The sequence below is a fragment of the Orycteropus afer genome, unplaced genomic scaffold, assembly GCF_000298275.1.
Source record: "Orycteropus afer afer isolate SDZICR_OR568_19922 unplaced genomic scaffold, OryAfe1.0 scaffold00590, whole genome shotgun sequence".
In the NCBI taxonomy this organism is placed as follows: domain Eukaryota; kingdom Metazoa; phylum Chordata; class Mammalia; order Tubulidentata; family Orycteropodidae; genus Orycteropus; species Orycteropus afer.
In genome coordinates, this window is record NW_006922177.1 from 1,346,534 (window position 1) to 1,355,163 (window position 8,630).

General features: G+C 41.4%; 1 pseudogene; it reads right to left on the bottom strand.

Annotated features, from left to right (window-relative positions):
• Window positions 1-319: 319 nt before the first annotated feature.
• LOC103210325 lies at window positions 320-4,208 on the bottom strand (annotated as a pseudogene).
• Between the last annotated feature and the right edge of the window lie 4,422 nt (window positions 4,209-8,630).

Consider the following 8,630-nt stretch of genomic DNA (forward strand, 5'->3'; position numbering starts at 1 on the left):
AATTTTAGCTCCCTCAAGCTCTGACTGAGAGTTTTCAACCAGAGGCTCTGGTATCCTACTGATATCATTACTTTCTTTTTAGTCCCCCAAAATAACATTTATTTGGAAAGACACTGAGGAAGGAAACATAAGACTCAATGGATGTAGATACCAAATTCACATTCTTTCAGCCTTCACCAGTGGTCTTTGTCATGCCAAAAATTTTGGACATTTCTTTGGAAAGTCTTGGTTTTAGCTTTGTAAAGAAGTCTTTTTCTCATAAGCTATTTTGATTTCTTTCTTTCCTTTCTTTTTTTTTTTTTTTTTTGTGTGTGTAAAGTAGAGTTTTACTTCCAGGAAACAGTGCATTGGTTGGAGGTGGGTATTAAAAAAAAAAAAAAAATCAAAGTAGATCTAATTTGTTCAAGAGACTGGTGGAGATGGGAGATCAGCCAGAAGTGAAGTGGAAAAGTTCCCTGGTATTTGCTTATCATCTTGCTGCAACCAGAAAACCACATGTGTTTTTGCATTGTAAATGCTAATCATTGATTCTCCTGTCAAAGTTCGCTCAGCAATAAGCTTCTCCTCAGACCTCGTTGAAAGAAGACTCCGTAAACCTCTGCAGTTTTAATGTTGAAAGTAATGCCAAACATTGAAACATTATTTTCATTTTCTTCTTAGTCATTTAATTTTGTCACACATGTAATGTCACTAAGTAGATGTCATCTTCTTGCCTGTAAAAATCACTAAGAAATTGATGAATAAGTTTGTGTGACAACTGCCCATTGTTGCTGAAGCTGCCCAGGTGGTGCACTTCCAGTCTTCCACATTGAGTGTGATTAGGAAAGGATATTATAGAGTTCATGATCAAAGGGACCTCAGCTTTGGTGCTGGTTATATCACACTGTGTCAAGCAAGTAGCTCCATGATCTGTGTGCCTCAGGACCTCAATGTGACAAGTGGAGCCATCATCAGAATCCAGAATGGAGATAGAACCATCCTTTGAGGAGGTCACTGGAAGCTCTGTATTTTGAACATACCGAAGGCCCTGGAGTCTTACTTGAACAGACTAATCTTTGAGAAGTCTGACTCTTTCTTCCAGAAGTGGGTGGTCATAGGAGATCCCTGGCAGAATTCAGACACTGCACTTGGATCTTCAATGAGCAGAGACATTGTGGATTTTGAGGCTCAGGCAGGCCCAGGTGATTGTGGCCTCCCCAGCTCTGGGCTGCCCACTGTCTGGGAGGCTCATTGCTTTTCTTTTAATCCTATTACTTTATTGTGTGCATTGATTACATTGTTCTGAGAAGGAATTTATGACTTTTCAAAGGGGTAAGAGTGGCTATGAACACAAAGAAAGATGAGGATTTGAGTGACCTCCATGTCCCAGGGTGCTGAGGAGCTTCTGTCATGTAGGCGCCTGTGACCTCGTGGCCTCTGATCTCTCTCACACAGCTGCCTGGTCTTCTGAGGGTCACCTGTGACAAGGAACTTCAGCTGCACCTTTAATATGAGCTTCCCAAAGGTTCACAGGCTCTCACGGGACAGCACAGGGAGCAATTAACAGCCACCCTGCCTGCCCTGTGGTCACTTCCCCACTCTTGGCCTTCACACCCCAGTACCCTCCTGTCTCAGGGAAGCCAAGGCCTGACTCAACCACCAGAGAGGAGGATATGGCCCCCTACCATCTAGGCTCATTTTCTCATCTCTTGCCCCAAGATTTTGCTATTCCTATGATGACAGAGACAAATGTTTTTTCTGGTCAAGGGAAACCATTTCCATCCGCAGAAGCCTTTGATCTTAATAACCAATTGTATGATATAATCTGTTGTCATCTTTTTCAGAGTGTGAGAGCTTCAGCCTTAAAGAATGTCTAGGAGGGACCAAAAAACAGAGGTGAAGCCTTCAAGAGGCAGGCTTTGTCTTCACCAAGAGCTCACAGATCTGTAGCCCAGTCTCACCCACTGCTATGTTGCATGCAGAAGATGAAACAGTATTGTTTTTCCTTTAATATTTTCCACATGGAAAGGGAGGACACAGATGTAGGATATAGGATACTTGTTCAGAAGAAAAGAGCCAGGGAAACAAAATATTGATTGACTTTGTGATAACATTGGAGATTTGAGTTTAGCTTGTCTATGAATTTAAGGTATCAACCCCATGGGAAATAATGGGCACAGCCTTTCTCCAGAGCCAAACCCTGTATAAGTGGCTCCACTGGATTGCTGGAGTATTTGGTGTGAGGATAGGGGGCAGCTTTGCTAGCAGGTGTTTACAAAATTAGACTTACACGCAAGAACCTAAACTCATTGCCATCCAGTTGATTCCAACTCATAATTACCCTATAGGACAGAGTAGAACTGCCCCATAGTGTTTCCAGATTGCCACATCTTTCTAACATACACAGGCTGGTGGTTTCGAACCACAGACCTTTTGTTTAGCAGTTAACCTCTTAACTACTGAGCCACCAAAGCTCATTAAAAGTAGATGTAATATTAATATATTTGAATTAGTCTATTTTACATTTGTATATCTATAAATGAGGCCACCATTTTGTGCACCATTTTGTGCAGAAGTTAAGAGCTTGTTGTGGAGCCAGCAAGAGTTAGTTAGAATTCTTCTATATTATTTATTAGGTGAAGGACATTAGACAGATTACTCAGACTCAGTTTCCTTACCTGTAAAGTAAAGATTATAACAGAACTTTCCTCCAAAATCAATTCTGTTCTGACACTAACTGCAATGAAGCTCTTATTTTGATCTCAACTTCCTAGATTTAGATCAGATCTCATAGGTTAAAGGGCACAGTTTGTCTAAGACTTCAGACACCAACCACAAACTTGGGTGTCCCTGAGACACTTGTACTCCCGACAAACTGGCTACAAATTTTGGGGTTTCACTACTCCTTTGAGTTCAGTAATTCACTAGAAAGATCCATGGAATTCAGGAGAGTGTTATACATACAATTGTGTCATTGTAAAAAGACATAAATGAAGATACATTTAGGGTGAGGTGTCGGAGGATCACCACTGTAGAGTTTCCATGTCCCCAGGTAAACCTCTCATGCATGTATGTCTATCACCAAATAGGAGGTTACCTGAGGTTCTGTGTTCAGAGCCTTTATTGGGGTTCCACTATGTAAAAGGAGCTCTGATGGTATAGAGGTTAAGGCATTTGGCTGTTAAACAAATGAATGGTGGTTTGAACCCATCAGCTTCTCTGCACTTTTGTGTTCAGAGCCTTTACTAGAGTTCCATTGTGCAGGCAAGACTGATTGATTGATGGCCCATGTGGTTGAACTCAACTTCCAGCTCCATGCCCCTTCCTGGAAATTGGGCTGATGTTATGTGGTCTTTCTGGCTACAGTGGATCTTTTCGAAGCCTCCATCTTGAGTCACCTCATTAGTATAAACTCTCCAATGTGACTCAAGGCCCTCATGAGTAAGAAAGACACTCCAATCACAGGGGAAATCCCAAGCATTTAGAGTTTACCTGATAGGAAGCTGGGACAAAGACCAAATTTCTTGGGTAAAATAATCCTTCACTCTTCACTTTCCTTCCTGTTAGAAATTTGTGTGGTCACCATTTATAAGAATCAAGTCAAAGGAAACTAACAACAACAACAAAAGAGACAATTTATATAAAGCTTAGTGTGATACCTGGATCAAGTAAATGTTCAATAAATGTCAGATGCTTTTGCTGTTATTGATGCTGTTGTTGTAATATACTTCCCTTGATAGTCATTATAACACAATTTAATTGCATAGCAGTAGTGGTAGAGGGAGTGCATTCACAGATTAATTTGTCTGAATATTCCACAGACTAAGCCTAATACAGTCAGAAAGAGAAAACCAAACTTTCTCTTAATAATTACATTTAGCCTGATGCAAAACTGGAAAGTGAGTTATGAAATTGATATATAAATTGAAGCATGGGAAGATTAAAAAGAAAGTTCTTAATATTTAAGATTTGTTGTAAGAAAATATTATTAAGCTTAGGATAAAGAAATGGTAAGTAATGTCGTGTCATTTCCTCCAGAAGTCTTCAACCTGAGATTAAAGAATGGATGACACTAAGAGGAATTGCCTCACTTTACTGGATCAGTCCCTACCCTCTGTGCTTCCAGCCATATTCATTTGCTCATGGACAAGTACTTCCTATCTTCCTTGCAGTTTCAGAGACTGGAGAGGTGGCTACTGACCTTGTGACCTTGTTAGAATGGGTGTCATCCTCTCAGTCTTCAGTGAATGAGTGGATGTCCTACTCTGTCTCTTGGAGGGGCAGCCAAGTCTGAGATTTTGGTTTGTTATTGTTAACTGCTGTCAAGTCAGCTCTGACTCATGGTGACCCCATGTACAAAAGAATTAAATGTTGCACAGTTTTGTGCCATCTGTATAATCATTGGTATTCTCAATTCCATTGTTGCAGCCACTATGTATTTTGTATGCCTTCTAACCTAGGGGGCTCATCCTCCAGCACTAAACTGAAGGATATTCTGTTGTGATCCATAGGGTTTTCATTGGCTAATATTTAAAAATTGATTGCTAAGCTTTCTTCCTTCTCTTAGTTTGGAAGCTCTGTTGGAATCTGTTTACCAAGGGTGAAATATTTGAAATATCAGTGGCATGGCTTCCATTATCACAGCAATATGTAATCAACTAGTACAACAATCGGTGGTGGGGAATTTTGATGAAAACAACCTTTTATGGAAAATTTGGAAATGTACTTCTTTCTCTTTTTCTCAACCCTTGGACCTGGAGCTGCTATCAGTTGTGCAGGCCTATGATGGAAGCATTTTTTCACTCAGCATTGTCAATCCTGTGCATTCCTTGACTTTCTCCTTGGCATGAGGTTTTCCTGTGAGGCTCTTTGTTGCCCCATGCAAACAGACTCCTGACAGCTGCCTTGTTCCCCTGCATGTCTGGATCCTGGTGGTGAGTGCAGAATAGGTCCAATTTGGTACCCTATTAAACATACAGATACTTGAGAAATTGTTTTAAGTGCTTCAAGCACTGCCTTAACAGTTACTCCTAGCCCTGACAACTCAAATCACAGCTTGACTCACTCACTCAAAGGACCAGGGTGTGATTTCCTCCAGGTAGCTCTTGGCCATTTGGCAGAAGTAGGCTACTGTTTTGGTCACCTGTACTGTATAACAAACCAGTCCAGAAATTAGTAAGACACACAGGCATTTCTTTGCTCACAAGCATCCAGCTTCAGGTTATTTGGAACATGAGGTGGCTGAGTTATCCAGGAGAGTGCATTCACTTGGGTGGCTAACTGGGCTGGAATATACTTGGTGCCTCTCTCTCTCTCTTTTTAAATTGTGATTTGGATGGAAGTTTACAGAGAAAATTCATTTTCCATTCAACAGTTCATATACATTTTATTTAATGACATTGACTGCAATCCCCATAATTTAGTAGCTTTCTTCCTACATTCTCCTTTGCTTACCTTTTCACTGAGTCCTTCTTTCCTAAGTATCCCTGCCTTCTGAGCTACCTCCCTGTGCAAATGCTGCCCTTCTGATCTCCCATGGTTTATTGTTGGAGGGAGTGTATTTACATGGTGTAATTGCTCATTTTGTTGGCCTGTCTATTGTTTGGATAAAAGCCACAGAAATGAGTTCACAGGGGTGAGTTCAATTCCAGGCCTAAAGGATGACTAGGGGCAATAAGAGGTTTCACCAGTCTCCATGAGACCAACAAGTCTAGTCTTTTTTACAGTTTTGAGTTTTATTATGGGAGCTCTGGTGGTGTAGTGCCTAAGGCATTTGACTGCTAACCAGAAGACTGGCAGTTCAAACTCACCAGCCACTCCTTGGGAAGAAGATTATGTAATTTACTTCCGTAGTGATACCGCCTCAGAAACGCAAGGAGGGGTCACTATGAGTTGGATCACACTCGATGGTACTGAGTTGAATTTTCTTACACATTGTTTTCCCAATCTATCCAGGATCTCCCATTCTGATTCCATTCTGAGTGGTAGCTGGGTATCATCTAGTTCTGCTATTCTCAGGGTTATGTAGGCCGAGGTTCATATGGTCCACTAATCCCTTGGACTAATTGTTTCCATACGTCTTTGATTTTCTTCATTTTTCTTTGCTCTGGATGCTAGGTGCCTCTCTTACTGCTCATGCCCAGCCTGAGCACTGATGTGATAGCTTGTTGGCACAGGGCAGACACTATGCCAGCACCCAAGCTGGCTGAGCTCTTGGGAAGTAGGGCTAGCTCTGCTTCCTGATGGGAGGAGCAGCATTTGTGCACATAGGACATCTCAGCATCCTTAAAGTGAAATTCAAAACCAGTACGGCCAATCTGCTGTGGGGTCACACTGGAGGGGGAGATCAGGGATTGATGGTGGTCAAGAGAGTAAAGACTTGGGTCCTTTCTTCCAAAGAAAATTGATAAGCAGAATTTAGAACTTCATCTGTTATCATCATAACCAGACCCATTTTTGTCAAGTCAATTTCAACTAATAGTGACTGTTTAGGATGGAGTAGGGTTTCATAGGGTTTCCAAAACTGTGAATCTTTATAGAAGCAGACTGTCACATCTTTCTCCTGTGAAGAAGCTGGTTAGCAGAAGACCACTTTAATCACTGTGCAAATAGGGTCCCTAATAGGTTATCATGTTGTTATTGTTGTTAGGTGCCTTTGAGTCAGTTCTAACTGATGGAGACCCTGTGAGTAATAAAAGGAAACCCTGCCAAGTCCTGCGCCATCCTCACAGTCATTGCTATACTCTAGTCCATTGTTGCAGTCATTGTGTCAGTCCATGTCATTGAGGGTTTTCCTCTTTTCTCCTGATTCTCTACTTTTCCAAGCATGATGCTTTTCTCTAGGGACTGGTCTCCCCTGATAACATGTACAAAGTATTTGAGACAAAGTCTCACCATCCTCCCTTCTAAGGAATATTCTGGCTGTACTTCTTCCAAGATAGATTTGTTCATTCTTTTGGTAGTCCATGGTATATTCAATATTCTTCACCAACACCATAATTCAAATGCATCAATTCTTCTTTGGTCTTCTTTTTTCATTGTCCAGCTTTCACACGCCTAGGAGCGAATTGAAAATACATGGCTTAGGTCAGGAGCAATTTATTTCTCAAAGTGATATCTTTGCTTTCTAACATCTTAAACAGGTTTTTTTGCAGCACATTTGTCCAAAGTAATACTTCATTTGATCTCTTGATTGCTGCTTCCATGGGTGTTGATTATGGATCCAAGTAAAATTAAATTCTTGACAACTTCAAGCTTTTCTCCATTTATCATAATGTTGCTTATTGGTATAGATGTGAGGATTTGTGTTTACTTTATTCTGAAGTATATTCCACACTGAAGGCTGTCGTCTTTGTCCTTCATCACTAAGTCCTTCAAGTTCTCTTCACTTTCAGTGAGCAAGGTTGATTATCATAGGGAAGTATAAATTCATTTTAGACAACAAGAAGAGTCAAGTGGGAGAAATTTCAGGCTGAAATAAGCTGTGCATCTGGGTTTTTATCAGCAATGCCTATAGCCTACCAGGGCTAATACCTGGGGTCGGTCAGATGTCTGTGGTGCTGCAGTAGCATAATGCCCCTGATCAATGCACATCACCAGGTAACACCCAGAGCACTACCCTATGAATGTGGATAGTGTAGCCCAGACCCATAGGATGACAAAATAGGAAGGGAATGAGTGGAGGCTAGAAAAGGGATTATGTATGAAAGTTTCTTATTTGAATGAATATCTTCTGTAAAGTATCAGAAAGTTTTGTTTGTTTTTGTTAAGTGTCATTAAGTTGTTTTTGACTCATAGTGATCCTATGTAGAACAGAATGAAACACTTTCTAATCATGAGCCTTCCTCAGAATCATTGCCATGCTTGAGCTCATTGTCTTAGCCACTGTGCCAATCCATCTCCTTGAGGGTCTTCCCGTTTTTCACTGACCCTCTACCTAGCATGATATACTTCTTCAGGGATTGGTCTCTTCTGACAACATTATCAAAGTATGAGGGATAAAATCTGGCTATTCTTGCTTCTAAGGAGCATTCTGTCTATACATCCTCCAACACAGATTTTTCATTCTCCTAGCAGTCCATGCTACGTTTAATATTCTTTGCCAACACCACGACTCAAATGCATCCATTCTTCTTCAGTCTTCCTTATTCATTGTCCAGATGTCACATGCACATGAGGGTCTTGAAAAGACCATGATTTGGGTCAGGTGCACTGTGGTGGTTAAGGTTGTGTGTCAATTTGTCTGGGCCATGGTTTTGAGTGGCTGGGAAGCTGGATGTAGTTACTCCCCATGATGAGACTGGTAATTACCTCCATAGTGGAATCTGCTGTGACCAGCTAAGTAGCAGCCTTCAGAGTACGGCATACTTCCAGTATATAAGAAGAAGCTTTGAGGCAGTTCTCTAGCTTTTTGGTATGTTTGGATCCTCCATTTAGCTGAGTCTTCACCCAATGGCCTGCCATGTTGTCTGCTGATTTGAGGATTGTTCGTGGACTTGAATCAGAAGCCTGCTGTGTGCCTGTTGATGTTGGGACTAAGCCATTTTATCTGTCGATCTTGGGTTCATCAGCCACAGCATCCAGGAGCTGCATGAGTCAGAAAAGGCCTCCAGCTCTAGTGGGCCTGGAACAGGAGGCAGAGCTGAAGACCA